We start from the raw sequence: 21,087 nt of genomic DNA, 5'->3' as shown, positions 1-21,087 counted from the left end.
CCTGCTCAAAAACAAATCAAAAACTCGTTACTTAATCAGCACATTTAGCCTTGACCAGTTATACTGATTGGACTTTCCACAGTATTGATTGAAGACCAATTTATATGTAGAAAGCAAACATGTGTCTTCCATCCATGGTTTTAATCAGGTGTAATATTTTTTGAGCTGTAGCCTATACATGCTAAATCTAACGGTCTGTAAAATTTGATAGTTTCCAAATGTTTGGAATTAATTTAACATCATATTCACATCTTCAACTTCTGTTTATTTTCCTAAAACAATATTAAAAGCCGTATGAATATTAAACCCAAACAATGTCACTTGAGAACAAGTCTGTAACATGTGAGTCAGTGTTCCCTCCAAAGTATTATATGTCCAAGAAGGAGAAACCAATTCCCTATTACATGTTGTCTGAGGTGTCCAATACACACAAACATGAATATCTTGTTGTATTAACTGAATCTTAAGATAATAGGATACCCATTTAATGTTCTTTAACATTTTAGCCCATGGATTTGTTAAAAACAGGATATTCCAACCATTTATTCCAATTTTTTTTTTGCAAGATTCCCGTATGATTCTTAATGGTATTTTTCAGCTGTACCCTAAATTTTAATTGTGGGTTTGGGAATTTCCAAGTATTTGTTAAATAATGTTAATACTTCAGGAGTTTTTTTCCTGTATTAACGCTTTGCTCGCTTGCTTACCTCAGCCTTCCTCATCCTGAATCCTTTTCAACTCTCAGAATGCTCAGCAGGGGCCATGCAAGCAGGGAAATTCTGGGAATTGAACCCATACGTCTGTAGGGAGCAAAAGTTAGTTTACTGTGATCAAACAGTAAATATGCTTCCATACTTCCCTTTCTTTTTCTGCTTACTGATTTTAGGTATTTACTAGTCCTAGCTCAATTGAAATATCTAATTAACTTCTGGATTTTGTATTAATGTCAGAGCTTTAATGTAAATACAGTTTATATGTTTTGATTCAAGCCTAATCAATAACTTGCCTTCAATAGTTACTATCTTCATGATAAAGTGCAACTATCCTATGACACAATTCAGTGCATCTATCCAATAATTGGTTGGATAGATGTATATTTGTGTGCTGAGTGCAATAGAAACCAGATGAAGATGGTAAAGGTAGTGTTGGCTCCTGCAACCTCCTGGGGATCCAAAATTAGGGTTAAATCCAGAGAATTCCCAAGATGTAAATTTGCTCCTTCCTGTGACGTTATCAGATTGCTCACTGAATAATATCCTCATTTTGTGTGGCTCCATCTTAACTTCAGCTTCTGCATCCTTACTGAAATCCAACTGTTACCATACATCTATCTCCATTACCTGTTCAAAATGATAGATAGGGTAATAGAAAGGACTTGGAGATCTCTAAATAACCTCATCTGGCAGTTTCAGATGGCTATCAAATAGAATATGAAGCAAGATGAGCTCTTGTAGCACTAAGTGAGCTGAAGAACATAAAGAATAGAATTCTCCTGGTTTTAGTGCATAGGCTTAGAGGGCCCTGGAGATTTAGTGCCACTGAGCAAAAATGTTCCTATTATCTGTCAAAGTCTCATGCAATATTTTAAAAAATACCCTCTGTATTGGGATCTGATTTAATAGCTTGTTCTAAAAGCTTGACTTAAAATTTCAGTTTTAGCTTTCTTGTCAGGAACTCTCATCCTGAGAGTGAAAAGCTAGAAGGCAAACAGCAGACAGTTTTACAGAGCTTTCATTATCCACCCAGCTCTCTGGATGGAAGAGTGTGACCAAAATATGAATGCAGCATTATGAATATATTTTGAAATAAAATAGGAAGACAGTTATCCCACATTAAAGGTAAATTAAGACTATGACTCTCTGCATTATAGGTGAGAATAGATGAATATATCAGTGCCTTTTTTTTCATATACCATCTTTGATTTCTAAGACATTACTCTCTTGAGGCTCTAAATCTGAGCTCCAAGAAAATTTGAAGAGCTGGTAGAAGGAGTTTTAATATATTCTCCTTTCCAGGACCAGATGGATTGCATCTTAGGATCCTGAACTTTTAAAATAACAGATGATAGTCTGCAGGACTCCACAAAGGATCGTTACCTTGTCGTGGTGCTGGAGCTTGAGCACCTCAATGATGCCATGAGCTAAACCGTGAAGGGCCACCCAAGACGGGAAGGTCATGACAGAGAGGTCAGACTAAATGTGATCCCTGGGGAAGGTAATGGCAACCCACCCCAGTATTCTTGCCGGGAAAACTAAATGGATCAGTACAACCAGAGATATGTCGGTATACCATCGGAAGATGAGACCCCCAGGTCGGAAGATGGTCAAAATGCTACTGGGGAGGAACAGAGGATGAGCTCAACTAGCCCCAGTCGTGATGACGCAGCTAGCTCAAAGCCGAAAGGACGGTTAGCGGCCGACGGTGCTGGTGGTGAACGGCGAATCCGATGTTCTAAGGATCAACACACCATTGGAACCTGGAATGTAAGATCTATGAGCCAGGGCAAATTGGATGTAGTTATTGGTGAGATGTCAAGATTAAAGATAGACATTCTGGGCGTCAGTGAACTGAAATGGACTGGAATGGGCCACTTCACATCAAATGACCACCAGATCTACTACTGTGGACAAGAGGACCACAGAAGAAATGGAGTAGCCTTCATAATTAATAGTAAAGTGGCTAAAGCAGTGCTTGGATACAACCCCAAAAACGACAGAATGATCTCAATTCGAATTCAGGGCAAGCCATCTAACATCACAGTGATCCAAATATACGCCCCAACCACAAATGCTGAAGAAGCTGAAGTAGAGCAGTTCTATGAGGATCTGCAGCACCTACTGGACAACACGCCTAAAAGAGATGTTATTTTCATCACAGGAGACTGGAATGCTAAGGTGGGCAGTCAAATGACACCTCGAATTACAGGTAAGTATGGCCTGGGAGAACAAAACGAAGCAGGACATAGGCTGATAGAATTTTGCCAAGACAATTCACTCTGCATAACAAACACTCTCTTCCAACAACCTAAGAGACGGCTTTACACATGGACTTCACCAGATGGACAACACCGAAATCAGATTGATTACATCCTTTGCAGCCAAAGGTGGCGGACATCTGTACAGTCGGTAAAAACTAGGCCTGGAGCTGACTGTAGTTCAGACCATGAACTTCTTCTTGCACAATTTAGGATCAGACTAAAGAGATTAGGGAAGACCCACAGATCAGCTAGATATGAGCTCACGAATATTCCTCAGGAATATGCAGTGGAGGTGAAGAATAGATTTAAGGGACTGGACTTAGTAGATAGGGTCCCGGAAGAACTCTGGACAGAAGTTGGCAGCATTGTTCAGGAGGGGGCAACAAAATACATCCCAAAGAAAGAGAAAACCAAGAAGGCAAAATGGCTGTCTGCTGAGACACTAGAAGTAGCCCAAGAAAGAAGGAAAGCAAAAGGCAACAGCGATAGGGGGAGATATGCCCAATTAAATGCAAAATTCCAGAGGTTAGCCAGAAGAGATAAGGAATTATTTTTAAACAAGCAATGCGCGGAAGTGGAAGAAGACAATAGAATAGGAAGGACAAGAGACCTCTTCCAGAAAATTAGAAACATTGGAGGTAAATTCCAGGCAAAAATGGGTATGATCAAAAACAAAGATGGCAAGGACCTAACAGAAGAAGAAGAGATCAAGAAAAGGTGGCAAGAATATACAGAAGACCTGTATAGGAAGGATAACAATATCGGGGATAGCTTTGACGGTGTGGTCAGTGAGCTAGAGCCAGACATCCTGAAGAGTGAGGTTGAGTGGGCCTTAAGAAGCATTGCTAATAACAAGGCAGCAGGAGAAGACGGCATCCCAGCTGAACTGTTCAAAATCTTGCAAGATGATGCTGTCAAGGTAATGCATGCTATATGCCAGCAAATTTGGAAAACACAAGAATGGCCATCAGATTGGAAAAAATCAACTTATATCCCCATACCAAAAAAGGGAAACACTAAAGAATGTTCAAACTATCGAACAGTGGCACTCATTTCACATGCCAGTAAGGTAATGCTCAAGATCCTGCAAGGTAGACTTCAGCAGTTCATGGAGCGAGAATTGCCAGATGTACAGGCTGGGTTTAGAAAAGGCAGAGGAACTAGAGACCAAATTGCCAATATCCGCTGGATAATGGAAAAAGCCAGGGAGTTTCAGAAAAACATCTATTTCTGTTTTATTGACTATTCTAAAGCCTTTGACTGTGTGGACCATAACAAATTGTGGCAAGTTCTTAGTGGTATGGGGATACCAAGTCATCTTGTCTGCCTCCTGAAGAATCTGTATAACGACCAAGTAGCAACAGTAAGAACAGACCACGGAACAACAGACTGGTTTAAGATTGGGAAAGGAGTACGGCAGGGCTGTATACTCTCACCCTACCTATTCAACTTGTATGCAGAACACATCATGCGACAAGCTGGTCTTGAGGAATCCAAGGCTGGAGTTAAAATCTCTGGAAGAAACATTAACAATCTCAGATATGCAGATGATACCACTTTGATGGCTGAAAGTGAAGAGGAACTGAGGAGCCTTATGATGAAGGTGAAAGAAGAAAGTGCAAAAGCTGGCTTGCAGCTAAACCTCAAAAAAACCAAGATTATGGCAACCAGCTTGATTGATAACTGGCAAATAGAGGGAGAAAATGTAGAAGCAGTGAAAGACTTTGTATTCCTAGGTGCAAAGATTACTGCAGATGCTGACTGCAGTCAGGAAATCAGAAGACGCTTAATCCTTGGGAGAAGAGCAATGACAAATCTCGATAAAATAGTTAAGAGCAGAGACATCACACTGACAACAAAGGCCCGCATAGTTAAAGCAATGGTGTTCCCTGTAGTAACATATGGCTGCGAGAGCTGGACCATAAGGAAGGCTGAGAGAAGGAAGATCGATGCTTTTGAACTGTGGTGTTGGAGGAAAATTCTGAGAGTGCCTTGGACTGCAAGAAGATCAAACCAGTCCATCCTCCAGGAAATAAAGCCAGACTGCTCACTTGAGGGAATGATATTAAAGGCAAAACTGAAATACTTTGGCCACATAATGAGAAGACAGGACACCCTGGAGAAGATGCTGATGCTAGGGAGAGTGGAAGGCAAAAGGAAGAGGGGCCGACCAAGGGCAAGATGGATGGATGATATTCTAGAGGTGACGGACTCGTCCCTGGGGGAGCTGGGGATGTTGACGACCGACAGGAAGCTCTGGCGTGGGCTGGTCCATGAAGTCACGAAGAGTCGGAAGCGACTAAACGAATAAACAACAACAAGTCTGCAGGAGGGCAAATTTGGTATCTATTTTCAAAAAGGGAGAGGGGAAAGAGGACCCAGAAAGCTGCAGTCTGCCACTGATACCTGGAAAGATCCTAAAGCAGGTCATAAAGCTATGTATCTATAAGCACCTTGAAAACAATTCAATTATTTCTAACATACTGCATAGACTTGCCAAAGTAATCTTATGCAATATTTGTCTAGAGATCTTCCTGAGCAAACCATGTGAATGCTGGGGATATAATTAATGTCAACTTCAGTAAACCATTTGACCAGATACCTCCATGACATTGTAATTAGTAAGCTAATTAAATATGGGCTGATTGGCAAGTTTTTTCAAGGAATGCCTATCAAATATTCCTCATCAAACAGGAGTGAGGTGTTCAGTAGGATGCCACAGTTCTTGGGCCTGACTAGTTAACCTTTTCATTATGACTTAGATGAAGAGATAGAAGGAATGCTGATCTTTTCAAATTTGCAGATGACACAACTGAAGGAGATAGCTAATACTAGAAGACAAGCAGAATTACATAAAAATGGTCAGAGAAGTTAGAGGAGTAGGTTGAAACAGGTAGAGAAAAACAGATGGTCTTCAATTAGGAAAAGTAAAAAAATGGACAGGTACAGGATGATCATAATAAATGTGAAGGATCTTGAAAAGGTAACTGAACAGAATATAATTCAGTAGAATGACATGGCTGCTAAAGAGTGAAATACAATTTTTGGCTGCACTAATTGAAGTATAGTTATTAAATTCTGCACTGGTTAAATTCCAGCTCATCTGTTCACTTTGGACACCACGCTTCAAGCTAGATTCAAAGAAGGACCACAAAAATGATCAGGGGAAAAATGTATGTTTAGCTTCGAGAAAAGATGACTGTGGGGATATGACAATTTTTTTTTCAAGTACTGTACATGAAATAGTGTTACACTGAAAGTCAATTCCTGTTCTCTGTTATCTCAGAGTGAAAGATCTGAAATAATTGTCTTAGGCTACAGGATTGTAGTTGAGTGTTAGGAAAAGTTTTCTAATGCTACAAACAATTTGAAAGGGGAGTCAATCACTAACAGAGATAGTTGATTCCCTTTTACTGAGTGTGTTCAAGCACCGAATGGATAGTTATCTTTTTGGCATCCTTTAATTAAGATCCCTGCACTGAGCCGAGAAGAGGGTTGGATTCAACGGCAGAAATGACTCTTTCCAACTTTATGATTCTGTGAAGCCTTAAAGTGAATGACATTCAATAAACCACTCTGGAAACCAGTTATCCCAATGAATTTCCTCCCAAATCTGACCTAAATTCATAGTTTGTGTCACTGAAATCCTTTGGTAGGCATCTGTGAATTCAACATTCAGATGGCACAAAATTGAACACTGTGAAAATCATCAGTGCCCAGGTATTTCCAAGGTGTTCTTGTAAGCAGTGCATGCTCATTAGGGTGTCCCTAAATCATGCCTAGTGACATAAGCAGAATGGGATGCATGGGCTTAACAGAGCATATAGGTCTGATTGCACTAATGTGACCCAGATTTCATTAGCTTCTCAGAGCCTTTTAGTGAAAACGTTGCTAAGGCATTGACAGCTTCCCATTTTGCATCAGTGCATGCTCAGACATGCCTACACATTACCCAAGTCAAGCATGAGGAGAGAAGATGGGATAAGCAGGGGGCCTGTTTCTCAGATAAATTATTCCAAACTCAGAATATTTCTTTAAGAGACATTTGTGAACGTGGAAATAACCCTATTTCTCTCACTTGTTGAAGAGAGAAATAATTCTAGCTTAACTTGATGAGGTTTTTAAATTAAAATGTCAACCTTTGGCCAAATGTTACATATTGTTTATTTCAATATATAGTTAATGTACTTTTTTTTAAAATCCATGCATATGAAATAAACCAATCCTTTAGAGATCAACATGAATGAAAATGGAGTGGCTTCTTTCATGTTAACACTGTGTATTAAAAGAACATAAAGTTAGTGGATTTACTAACTTTATTTATATGGTCCATTAACTTTAAAGGCCACAAGTCCAGTAGTGATTGCTATGAAATATTATTGAGTCAGTGGCTGTTTATTAGTATATGTTTGACCAGCAATCTACCAGGCTTCAAAACTTGCTGCAAATTACAGAAATAGTGTGCTTGAAAGATCACCAGGGACACAAACCAATATCATGAAGTCATTCTTTTTAGACTGAAGCATGTTACTACCTCATTAATTTCTATGCAGGTATAACAAGGTTTTTGTTATAATAATGGACCTTCAATAGAAGATCCAACCAACTAAATTCTGATGTTCCCTGGCCACAGGAGCAGTCCTGCAACTTAAGTCTGAATTTCTATATGGTAATTCTTTAGATTACACATCTTATATGAATGAGACTATATGCTAACTCACTCATAACACTGTTCAAAAAATTTCCTTAACTGTTATATTTTTAACACTGTTTAAACAAAGATTTTAAACTTGTGTCTCTCCTCGTAATAGGATAACAGAAGGCAGAACATTTAACTAAATTAATTTAAACTCTCTTAAATCTTATTTCTGGTCACTGTCTTATTTATATTTAATTATATACAGTTACAGTTATATTCCTGGCAGATTTAGATTCCTTTCCTCTCATTTCTGGGATGCATTGGCTTTGTGATCAATAGAACAGGTTTTTCTAGGAAATGTCTGTCATAGTGCTAAGAGAAGGCCTGGATAGTTAATGGGTGAATGAGTTTAACATGTTTTAAAGTTTTACAAAAGATGTTGCAGCAGACAAGACAAGAGGGAAACAGCAACAATAACAACAACCCAGGGGTTCTAATAAAGCCCTCCTATAGTACTCAATTCTTGCCCTGGAAAGGAAAATTCTTTTTTTCCTAATGGAAACCTCTCTCCTGGGGCTAAGAGCAGCTTGGATGTCTTTCAGTGCTAGGACTACAGCTGAAGAAAAAGGGCAACATCCATCTTTATGCACTACTTACAGCCCTAATCATCCACCTTCTCTTTCTGCTATTACTGAATGAAAAGCAGTGGTGTTCACACACTTGACAGGTCTGCTTGGTTCTAGCACCTGAAAGAATTGTGTTCTGTCTGTCAAAGCTATCATGTGTTCCAAAGTCTTTATAAACTTCCCAGAACTGGTATACTTAATAATAATCTCACTTTTGGATGATCTCTGGCGGGAGTGGGATGAGGCAGTGCATCCATCTTGGCTCTTCTTGACCTCTCAGCAGCTTTTGATACCATCAACCATGGTATCCTTTGGGGGCGGCTCAGGGAGGTGGGGGTGGGTGGCACAGCTCTGTGCTGGTTCACCTCCTTCCTCTGGGGCCAGTCCCAATCAGTGTTGATAGGGAACGAGAGATCTGGCTTGTGGTCCCTCCTTTGTGGGGTGCTGCAGGGTTTGGTTCTCTCTCTGCTCCTTTTTAACATCTACATGAAACCACTGGGTGAGATCATCTGTCGCCACGGGATGAGGTATCATCAATATGCTGATGATATTCAACTATACATCTCCATCCCGGATGACTTAAGTGAGGGTGTGATCACCCTCTCATGGTGCCTGGGGGCTGTAGGGGTCTGGATGGGGAACAACAGGCTTCAGCTGAACCCTGATAAGGAGTGGCTGTGGGTTGGGGGCTCCCAGGCATCCAGGAATTTACCATCTTTGGCTCTGGATGGGGTGGTACTGCCACAGACAGATCTGGTGTGGAACCTGGGGGTTCTCCTGGACTCATGACTCCTGCTCAAAGGCAGCTGTGGCCAGGAGGGCCTTTGCGCAGCTTTGTGTTGTGCACCAGTTACGTCCTTTCCTGGATTGCAAGTCCCTCCAGTCAGTCACTCACGCCTTAGTCATCTCCAGTATAGACTACTGTAATGCACTCTACATGGGGCTACCCTTGAAGAGTATCCGGAAGCTACAGTTGGTGCAGAATGCGGCTGTGCGAGCAGTTTTGGGAGCCCCAGGGAGGGTACATATAACACCATTGCTGCACAAGCTGCATTGGGTGCCGGTTTGCTTCGGGGTCCAATTCAAGGTGTTGGTTATCAGCTTTAAAGCCCTACATGGCATGGGCCAGGTTACCTGAGGGACCGCCTCACCCCCGTCACATAGACCCATCCCACCCAGTCAGGCAGAGACGGCATGTTACGGACCCTCCCTATGGGAGATTGTTGATTGGCAGGGCCCAGGAGGAGGGCCTTCTCTGCCTCCTGGCCTTCCGGAAGGTGGTTAAGACCTAGTTGTGCCATCTTGCTTGGGGCGGGAGGGGGGATAGCTGATCTTGGGGGTGGTTGACATCGTGAGAGGGCCAATAATAACATTCTTACTCGCCATCTTGAATTTTATATTTTATATTTTCGCACTTATAACGTTATATGTATTTATATGTATATGTATACTGTTCTATTTTAACAATATGTTATTCTCTATTTTTAATTGTTGTAAACCATCCAGAGTTGTTGTTATGAGATGGGTGGTAAAAAAATTATGACAGATAAATAAATAATCATCAATATATTTTCTCTTTGTGTTGAAGAAAAAAACCAGGAAAGTGGGCAAGAGGGAGAGGAAGACAGGCTGTAGTAGTTTGAGTAAAAAGCGGTTCTAGCCTTTCTACGGCTTCATTTAAATTCAGGTACTACCATCTAGTGGCTGTTTGACTGCAAAGCTTCCATTCCCCAAACTCAGCATTAAAGCAGAAATCTGTTGCTTGGTTTTGATAGTTTAATGGTTTGAGTCCTAAAAAAATATCAGGGTGATTTGAATAGCATGGTGACATGGATGTTCAAATTAATGGTTCATTGCCTCTTTTTGAAATAGCACCTGGTAAATTACTTTTTAATCAAACTGGTTGCCATGCAATGTAAAGGAGACATCATCTCTGTCTGCAGGGAAGCAGTTTAAACTGCAATTATGTGTGCAGTTAAACTGCTTAAATTGTACTGCTTTCATGCTGGAGGATGGGAAAAGGAGACAGAAACTTTATAGACATGCACAGCCAATTCTTCTCTATTTACCGTGATTTGTCCAATATGAAATGTATACTATTTCATGGAGGTCAAATTTTACTGTTGGAGAACTTTGAAACTATGTGTAACTCAGTTGGCTTCCATAGAATTGAGAAATAAATAAAGGGATTAAAAGCTGGTGGAAATTGGCAAAAGGTTGCCAGGACATGTAAGGAAATTAACCTGTATGCTAGATGAAGCCAATTTAGTGGCCTGCTAGAACCACTGAAATGGAGCAGAGCTTATAACACAGCTGAGAAGCTGGCACAGAAAAAGATTATCTTTAAAATAGCTTCAATGAGCATGCCAGAGAAACACAGGTTACTGATCTTACACATTCAGCCCTCCCAAGCATAAAGAGTCACACGCTTACACTTATTAGGTTAAGAAGTAAAAGAATTTCTTACTGACTTTATTGTTGCTTTTGTTACATTGAGCTGGGTGGAAAAGATGAGGTTCCTTTGTTCTTCTTTTCTCTCTAAATACTTAGTTATGCCCTAAACTCTCAGCCCTACAGCTGCCAAGAGCTGTGTGGAAGAAAGGGGAATTCCAGGCCCACCACATGGTGCCCAGAATGGAGGAGAGCAGCACACATCTGTGTGCTTGCTTCTGCTGGAGAAGAAGGAAGAGGGAAAGAGGAAGTGGGAGGGGCAACAAACAGCTTCCTCAGAGTTGCATTGTGGGACAACTTAATTTACATGTTAATTCACATGCAAATGAGGCATGCTGGATTTGCCAGAACTTCGAACACTAAAGACTGATTGCAAGTGGAAGAAATCAGAAGCAAAACAACCAGGATCTTCACAGATGTTAATGTAAACAGAGGTATTGTAAAGGGAAATGACAAGAAATGCTCTGATCACCTACAGAAAATCCAAATAAGGGATCTCCAGCAAGGGAGGGAGCAACCCAAACAGCCAAGAAGCAAGGAATGAAACTCAGAAGTGGGAAGCGATGGAGCGGTGAGGGCACACACAGTGAGAAGAGGCATTCCCAGGGGGATCAAAGAAGAGGGGGAGTTGAGCTTGGAAGCATGGCTAAGCAACAAAGGGCAGAGCAAAGGGAACAGTTAACTGAGAAAGGGGCAGCCTAAGAAGATAAAAGGAATGAGAGCCAAATCGATAACTTAAAGAAGAAAGAATACTTGTGAGAAAGCAAGAAATGAAAGAGAGAATGTGTGAGCCTTTCATCTCCGTAGCATTTTGCCCAGTTGGCTTGGAGGGTGAAAAGCTTGGCCAATTGTGGTGGGGTGGGGGAGAGAAAGAGAGAGAGGCTGGCAGTTTTCTCAGTGAGAAAATCACCCAGTGGATCAATGGGTAGGGATTGAGGCCTGAAGAATCAAGAGGAGGAGAAACAGACTCAATTCAGATGCTCCCTTCCTCAGAAGGAGGGACCAAGCAGCCATGAAGAGAGTCAAAGAGAAGAACTACTCCAGGGACTTTGGCAGAGACAGCTTTTGTTGTGAGCATTTTGCAACTGAGCAGGGAGAGTTGGTTTCCATTTCTGTGCACGCTGCTTTCGAAACATGCTGCAGCTTTAGGGACATGGCTCAGTTGTGTACGAACTGCTAGCTCTGAATAAGTCTCTCTGCAGGACACAAGATTCATCCCACTGAGCACAATAGCCTAGTATTGTTTAAAGTTATTCTAGTGTAATTCTGTCTCTACGGTTTTTATGGCAAGCAGTAAAGTTATTTTGTATGGTTGAAAACAAGAAGCTGGATATGTTTCTTATTGGATGCTCCTGAAAGGAGGGGGAAGTCACTCTTAGTGATATATTAATTTTGGTTTTTAATCTTGTTTTCTCTATTACTGTATTGACTGTAAACCTGTGGGTATAGCGTTTTTGTTTGTTTGATTGTTTTTAATATTTTGCAGCACAGCACTAAGCAGATCTAGGCATTCAAATGAATACAAATATTCAGACCGGATTCTTATTTAGTTAGCTTGTCTTCATTTATTATCATGTTTCTTGAAGCTGGTGTATTATCCCTGGGCATTGCTTTGACATTCTGGCTGAGGAATCCATTTGCTCCAGCAAAAGAAACAGGCAGCCAATAAGCTTGGAGTGCTGCTATGAAGGAACCAGAACAACAATATAAAAGAATGCAGGAGTTTTATTAGTTACGTTTTCATGAAGAGATGCAAAACTTCGCCAGTATGCTCAGAGAGGTCTCAGGACCATCACCCACAGAACTACAAAGGGAATCTTGAAATATCCTAGTCCTAAACCTTGGCAAAAAACATTGCTCGATCCTGAAATATGAACACTTCTTGACATTTCCTAAGGTGTATTTTCATTGGTCAAATGAAACTCTTGCTCTCTTTCTAAGGTAGTCCTTGCTTAACAACCATTCCCAATTGTTGTTAAGCGAGGACTACCTGTACTGACAAACAGTAAATAACGTCCTTCAAAAGGTTATAAAATGTTTTTCTTTCACATTTCTGGTTCAAAATCATATAATTGCCCTTAAATCTGGACCCCCCTAGGGGTGCCTTTCATGTGTTGGAGCTTATCCATATGGCCTGCTAATTTTTCTGTTCTGCCATGGCAAAGAAATGGTTCTGCTGGATGTTGCTGACACCTCTATCTTAAATATGTCCTTTTTTCTCCCAGCTGTACCTGGTCTCAGCATTTTTAGAATAATAGCAGTGCGATTTAAACTTTATGGAACAAAGGCAGCAAGAAGGAATAAAGTATATCTTAGTTTAATCTTTGTAATATGCTCACCAGCAAACATTTATCATTTGTGAGCCTTGCATGTTAGTATGATACAGGATTCTTAGGTGGTAATTATTTATATTAATTTATCCTGAGTTTCTATACTTAAAATTAAAGTTCTCCTCTTAACAATGTATCTACTGCAGACAGACATTCTATCTGTATGTCAGTACACTGCATATATCTCTTAGTTGATAGGATGTGGGCAACAGTATGTTGGCTTGCCAGGTAGTATCTAGATTAGAGATCCTAGCATGCATCAAATAGTGTGAGTATGCTTGGATTTTGATTGTATTTGTGACATATTGTCCAAAATATGCCAAAACTGTCCAATATGCTTCTTACCATTAAGAAGGAATGCTGCAGCTGGGTACATGGGCAACAAAGACTGGTAAGCTGATTTCCATCTTCTCTATCTTTCTAAAAAGCATTAAATGAAATATGGATGCCAAACAGCAGCATCAGCTGGAGCAGGGGTCAAAACAAGCAAGGCTATGGCTGCTGCATTGTGATTCAAGCCCCGCCCCTTTTGCATATGCACTGACAGTGAATGGACATACAAAGAGGTGGGGCTTTCATTATGATACCACAATCACTATCTTGCCTTTTTTAACCCACTCATTCCCTTTGGCTCAGGAGGTATGGAATGATGCTAATAGCAAGTATACAAAAGGATGCTTGTTGGAATGATGAAATAAAAAACGTGGGGATGGGTTATTTAAGAAGTGTTTGAGATAGCTTCTCTGTTAAAGTGTGTTGTAACTGAAGGCTCTGGGCTTCAGCAAAAGGCATCCAAAGAATCTGGAAAAGTTTTCTAGAGAAATGAACTCTGATTAGGGGCTTGCCAGGTAATGCAGAGACCCAAATAACATGGAATAGTCTCTTTGTAAGCAAATGCCACTTGGATGGGTGACAGAACTGGGCAAGGCATTTGGAACATGTGCTTTGCAAGCAAGTTAGCTCAAGCAAAGCCTTGCCACAAAGTGTTAAAGCATCCATGTCCTTTGAAAGAGTTGCATGACCGCTTTGTATGCTGCCCTCAGTGGTTGATCACACATGTGCTTTCACAGCCACTTTGGTGATGGTCCCAACAGAACTGTTGTTCGTCCTTTACAGGTACACACACACAGGAAGAGTGTTTGAAGCAATTGTGTGAACCTTCCAAAGATGAGGCTGTTGTACTCCATTGTTTTGCTTGTGCTAACATGCTTTGCAAGGAAGGTATTTCAAGTGTTTTCCACAGTCATTTTAGGTGGTTTCCTTTAACATATTTCTAAGAGAAAGATACTTTTATTGTCCTAGGCGGAAGGCCAAATTACCCATGAGGCTTTGTTTTTTTTCTGGCATGACCTCCAGAGAAGCATTAAATAGCTGTTGGCCAGTGGCTAAATATGTCCTTTATACATTCTGATTCTTCCTTTTAATACTAGCACCTGTGAGAGGTAAAGATTTCAATGTGTAAATAAGTTCAAGCTAGTGAGCAAAAGCAATGCCATGTTAAATACTTAAACCAACACGAAGTCAGGAGGAGATAGTGGGGAAAACTCATCACTTATCATGGCAATGGCTAAACTCATCATCTGGTAATGGCTAAACTTATCAGGGCAACGGCTAAACACATCACCTAATATGATAATGGTTTAAAACAAAGGCGGCCGGAAGATTGTAAGTCTGAGAGTACCCAGCCAATGGGGAAACGGATAAAGAGGAGCGACGGGACAGGAAAATGTATAAAAATAAACTTGAAATATTGTATGGTGTGACTTTTCTTTTGGACACGTTGCATTGTGCTCCTGGAAAGTCCACCACGCTTTGCAAACCGTAGAAGCTCAGAGAGAGAGCGAAATAAAGTCTTTTTCTATTTCTAAACTCAAGGACTGTTGGAGTCTAATTTGTTTCAAGTTTTGTCGCTAACACACCTGATCTCTTCTCCATCACTGTGACTTCTTTACTTTATTTCTCAGTCAGTTATACTGAACCTATTGGGGATGTTACAGTACTTGAATTGTGGGGGTATGGCTGTTTTCAATAAGGCTACCAAATCAGAGCTGCAAAACGCTAGGGATTCACTAGATGGCAACCATATATTTACTATTCAAAATTTTGCAGCCCAAATCTGGTAGCCCATTGTTAACTATTTGGAAATGGAAGACATTGGGCAAGCAATTCCATTTATCTTTATGCAAAAGAACAAAGCAGCAGGTTTATTGCATCAAGTGGCCAATTGGGTATTCTTCTGAGAGTTGAGGCTTTGTATTAGGAAATCTCCTTGAGATATGTATTATCTTTATTTGCTGGCTGGGCTCTCATGGGACTCAGATGGATGTGCAGAAAGCCACATTGGCAAAAGAGCTTCAGTGAACATAGTGGATTCACTTATGAAATGGGCAGGGGGGGTGAGGCTGGCCAATCCTTGAATTTTATTTAAATGTTTGATTGGACAGGAGGAGATATTGATGGTATTAATTCAAGTTAATGGCCTCTGAGAGAGTGAGAAAGAAATGCTGTCTTTCTCAAAATGGGCCTACAGTGTTTGTATGAGGTTAGGAAGAATTCCATAGAATTAAGAACCTCAACTACTTCTTTTCTGGCTGTTAGCACAGAAAAAGTGTATATAACAAAGTGACTGGAATGGTAAAAATGCTGACTAAATTCATTGTTACACTTTATTATCAGGGAGGGATAGCATTTTCCACTTCAGATGCTTAAATTCAAGAACGGGGCTATCACTTACTGTACCACTTTACTCAGTAAATTGCTCTGGCCTGCTCCTTCATATATAGTCCTCTGAGATCCTAAGCCCTATGCACATTTATATGGAAGTCATCTCCATTGAAAGCTACACATCAACGCAATTCCCCATCAATAAACATCTATGGAATTAAACCATGAAAACACAGGAGTTGTAATATGTCAACATATATAGAGTTTAGATGCGAAATGCTGGTTTTCCAATATGCAACATTCCATACTATCATAAGCCGCCAGGCATGACACTTTTGGAAATTTTCTCTGTCTCCACATCCTGACAAACCTAAACTAGAAGCTTTCTACTATTTACATCTTGAATAAAAGAATGATCCACTTTCCTTCTTGCTAGCATACCTAGAGACATAGCAACCTGTTAATCTGTCTAGCCCAACTGTGCTTGCAGCAGTTTTCCATCATCTTAAGCAAAGGTCATTCCTTTCATTTGACCCCTTGAGTAGAAATGCTGGTGAGAGAATGTGAGAAATATGAATATGCTAAACATGGGCGCTACCACACAAGAGGGGCTTTTTTTAGCCTTTGCATTGGGGCAGATATCATGCAGAAGACTGTGATCATGAGCAGTTTTCCTTCCTACGTTCTTTTAATTATTGCCATATAAGAGCTTGCCTATATTTTCCAGATGGTGACACTGTTTTGCTACTCTTTCAGCAAAACGCAGACAATCTTGGAGCAGCGTACTGCTTTCAGACAATGATCTATGTAAATAATTGAACAACATTTATAACAAGATGACAATTTTGCAAAGTAGGCGCCCAATTTTTAAAATGTCCATTATTGTAGGAAAACAGCTGCTGGAGAATCAAAAACAAAACTAAAAGGAGTAAATAATTCTATCCAGACCAATTCTGGAAGCCTAATGCTTTGGAGCAAGCAGAAAGATGCTACTAATTCCTGTCAGATTTGAAGAGATAGTAGCATAACCAAACTGATCTAAATAAAAGCCAAATCATGAGCTGGAGAAGAGAGGTGTTTGCTTTTGGAATAAAAACTAAATAAGGCTACCCAGTAGGGCATTTTCTTCTTCAGTCTTCCTGTAACAATCACTGAGAAATGACCCTACATCCTCATTTCCTACAGATAGTTAGTTCTGTTATCGATATTCTATATTCTGTATCTGTCCTCCAGGGATTCCTGATATATTTTCAGGCCTGTCATACAGATCAGAAAGAAGATGACAAGCTTAGTTCCATGGAGTCCTTGGTGCTCTCTGAGCCTTGTTGTTTTCTTGTAGATGTTTCATTGCCAGACTACTGTAGGCAACATCTTCAGTGCAAAGAGGGAGTGGGCCTTGCTCTCAGTTTATATACCGTAGCTTGCCCTGCTTGTGCTGGTAGGGGTGTTGTTGCCTAGTCTGGCAATGAAACGTCTGCAAGAAAACAACAAGGCTCAGAGAGCACCAAGGAATCCACAGTTCAACCCCGAGCTACAAATATTCGCTTCAAAGCTTAGTTCCTTCTGCTTAAGAACAAAGCCATATTTTAGTTTAAAACATTAACATGTAAATTAAGAAGGAACTTTCCTTGGCTTCTATGTGGTTGAAGAGGAGACAATGAAGAATTCTTCAGCTTTTTGCCCAGTCTTTGCTTTTAATTAGGCAAATTGAGTTGCATCTGTGTTCAATTTTTATTTTTCAAGAAACGTTAGCTATTTTAAGAACAACATGAGTGGGCTTGTTCTTTCCATTTCTCAAATACCATTTAATATTTAGAAAAATATTTAAAAACACTGGGGAGTAATATAATAAGCCCCAGATTTGCAGTTTTACAGCCCTCCAAATACACATTTTATTTACTCAGAATTAAGTTACCTTTGCATTTAATGGCGCTTATTTTCTCTTCTGTAAATTTAAATCAGTGCTGACCACAATTCAGTGTTTGTGTCAAACTCCACAATCAAAGGATTGCTGAATCGTCTGATCGTGTTTGTCTGCCATGAAGAGTTAACACATGTCAAGCAGGAAGATGGGAGGGGGGGATCCTTAAGAGTGGGAATGAATGGTGTTTGGACAATGAGGAGAAAGCCAAGGTCACGCTAGCCGAGACATCTGCAGCTGGCATGGCTGATCATCAGAAGATGGCTGAGAAAGAGACTTGGGGGTGGGTGTGCTGGGTGATAGAATTTTTTAATGAGCAACTTCTGGCAGGCTTTTCCAATCGCAGCTCTTCTTCTGTTCTGTACATTTGCTCTCAATAAATCTGAATTCTGCATATTCCAATTGTGCGTGAGTCAGGTTGTATTTGGGACTAATGGTGTCAGTTCTTACAGTTTGCATGGAAGACGATCAGTAGACAAGGCAGTAACAAATATTTGTGTTGTAGGCTGGAGCCCGGCAAGGTTCTCTAAGCTTATTATCAAGTTGAAAATGTAAATATTCCCTCAAGTAGAGCTTGAATTCCAGTTCAAGTTTAGGAATTTTTCTTGACAGTAATATGGATGTGGTTTGTCACTGCCTTCTTCCAGCATATTGTTTTTGACTTTCTAGTCTAGCCTGTGGCCTTGGTGGTATCCCAGAAGCAAATCAAGATCTGAAGATGAAGATGCTTTTAAATACAAATAAGCACTGGGCCATTACCACTGGCAAGATGACAACAGAGGCTGTGCCAGGCAATTCTTGGAGGCTTTTTTGGAGGTTGCTGAACCCTTGCCCAGAAAATGTGCCAGTGGTTTACTTTTTTATCCTACTTCCCCACAAATACCTTTGCTCAGCATGGAAGTTAAACTGATTATAATGTTGACTTGGCACATGTAAAGTCATAGGCATGCTTGACTGGAGTTAGATGAAATTCCACCGTAATGTCAGTGAAACTTAAAAGTGCTTTTTCTAGGATGGCTGAACTATTCCTGATCGTGAGTCAGCTTTTATACACTCAAAGTTGGTGCTCTGTGCTGCCTGGTGTCAAAACGTATACAGTTTGAGGTGAGGGTGGGATGAGAATATAATTACAACCCCTTTGCAATGTTCATGAATAGTATCTGCTTGATATAAAGTTAGATGTGTAATGATTTATGGAGTAATGAACTATGAATAAAAATGGGGAATTATTAAGTAGTAGTATCTGACCATACTTACAGTATACCATTTCTCTCTCAGACACTGAATTAGGTACCATGTTTAATCATTCATACTACCTGAAATTTAGAAAGGAACAGCAAAGTAATGCTTCTCTAGCACCTCCAAATAATGGAAAGATACGTTTCTGAAAAACTCTGAAGTCTAAAAACATGCCTAGGCAGATTTCTAAACAAATTGTGTCAGTATTTCTGAGCAGATGACCTGCAACATTGCAGCTTTGCTTAGGATGATAACATACCATTACTGACTCCTGAATTATTCACCCCAGTGTGCCACCATTCCTATGTGTGGTATAATCTATTGTTAAGAATACTCAGTCACTGTTTGCCAGGGGGTGGATTGGGAATATGAGAATAAATGCTTGGTATTGTCACCGAATGGCCGCTGTAGAGAAGAGACTTGCCATTCACAAAATGGTATGCAGCTAAAATAAATATCTCTTTACATTTACATTAATTTTTCAAATGAATAAGCAATTAAGCAGATTTTTTTTAAAAAAATATAAATGATCAAAGGGATGGAGTAAGACATAGTTAATTAAAGAGTGCATTTGGATATACTGTGGCCTCAAGTGAAAAGAACCAACTAATTATTAAACTGCGAGTGGCCAGAAATGGACTCCATTAAAAAAAAAAATCAGACATGAAAAAGAAGAAAATCATGTTAAACAGCAAAGGTTTTCCATTTTTTTCTCGCCACGGAATCTGTTTCTTAAAAATAAAATCCCCAGAACCAGTGATCAAGAGGCAAAGCTCTAGTGATATAAAATTGGCTGCATTCAAGTAAATTTTTTTAAAAAATTATTTTGCCCTTAGTGTCTTGTGGAACTCCTGTGGGTTCTGTGGGAAACAATTTGAAAAATCCTGTTAAATGGGATTTTTTCTTGAGAAAATACATGTCTGAGCAAATGTATGTTATTACTTATAATGATGGGCTTTATGGAATTGTAAAAGGGAACATAATCTCACGTGAAGTGCTATGTATAATCCCTTTCCTATGTTTGAATCCATTTCCGTGACTTTGCCAAAGAACGATGCCTCAGGAGAGCTCAGGGGCACTTGTACAGAAAAATATCTACATTTTAATCAGGCTAGCCTGAGTGCATATTATTGTGTATTACCAGAAGTCCAAACAAAGTCAACAAAGTTAAAAAGTCACACTCCTTGCTAAAGAGCCCAAATATCTGAATTTTAATAAATTATAAAATTAAAGGTTCTAATTTGTATATACATTTTAATAGACAATTCATGGCAATTCATTGCAGCTGACATTAAGCCATTGTACGTAACTGGCTGTGCCATACAAAGATAGCTAATACTGTGCATTGTAGATGAGTAAATAAAGTAGTAAATGCATTACACAATAAAAGTAAATCACAAAAACCCTTTGAGTACTGGAAGAGCACCATTTAGGTATCTTTCAAACAAGCTTTTCTGTGGGCCAATTCACACAGCCATTGGGCATATAGCATCTGTGGCTAACAGTTCTATGCAGATTGACTTTCTCCTCATGGAAAATTGGTTGTATGTGCCCACAGCCAAAAGATAGCTCCAGCTTTTGTCTGACCACAAGGTAATTGTCTAGCATTTTCTAAGGTGTATTGAGAATCAAATAGTTCACATTAGCAGAAATGTTCATGACTGTTCCCAGATTAAAAGGCACTACAAGCAAGATTTTCAAGTGCCTGTTGTAATGATGCTCTGGTTTTGAATTAATATGTTCAAATCTGGTCAGTAGCTTATTCCTAAAATACTCTTGTCGATGAATCTGTATTGCAAGTGTCAGTGATAGTTTATTAATTAGTAGAATGGTGACAAAATGGTGGCAAAGGCTTTCCTTTCCCAAATTACCATAGAGAGGGAAAAAATTATCAGTGGCAGTCATAATTTGTATAAGGGGTGAACGCTGAGGTGGTTGGGTGTATGTTTTTAATTAATGAATAGAATATATGTATGAATAAAAGAATGTATGAATAGAAGACATAAATCTGAATTCCTCCGCTGAGATATTTAATGATTTACTGCATTTTCTTATGTTCTGCTAGGATAAGCTCACCATCGTCATTCATTGGACATTTGTCACAATCCAACGAAGAAAATCTACGTGCAGAAGCTGCCCTGTAAATAAGCACCAAACACACAGTATGTGCAGAAGCATGTGCAAGGGTGCAGCTATATCTACACTGCCATACTCACTTGAGTGCTGTTCAAATGGTTAAA

The 21,087-nt window shown here is 39.9% G+C and overlaps 1 long non-coding RNA gene across 2 annotated transcripts; it reads left to right on the top strand.

Moving 5' to 3' along the window:
- The first annotated feature begins 11,054 nt into the window (after nt 1–11,054).
- LOC134489516 (uncharacterized) lies at nt 11,055–19,198 on the top strand. 2 transcript variants are annotated; one of them, XR_010067130.1, is made up of 3 exons: nt 11,055–11,127; nt 16,415–16,494; nt 18,278–19,198. It is a non-coding gene; the product is annotated as an uncharacterized LOC134489516 (long non-coding RNA). The 2 variants fall into 2 exon arrangements; XR_010067129.1 differs by having other exon boundaries at nt 18,256–19,198.
- The last annotated feature ends 1,889 nt before the right edge of the window (nt 19,199–21,087 follow it).

Source organism: Candoia aspera, chromosome 2 (genome assembly GCF_035149785.1).
Source record: "Candoia aspera isolate rCanAsp1 chromosome 2, rCanAsp1.hap2, whole genome shotgun sequence".
In the NCBI taxonomy this organism is placed as follows: Eukaryota; Metazoa; Chordata; class Lepidosauria; order Squamata; family Boidae; genus Candoia; species Candoia aspera.
The sequence above is the reverse complement of the archived record's forward strand: the minus strand, read 5'-3'. Positions and strand labels throughout refer to the sequence as shown.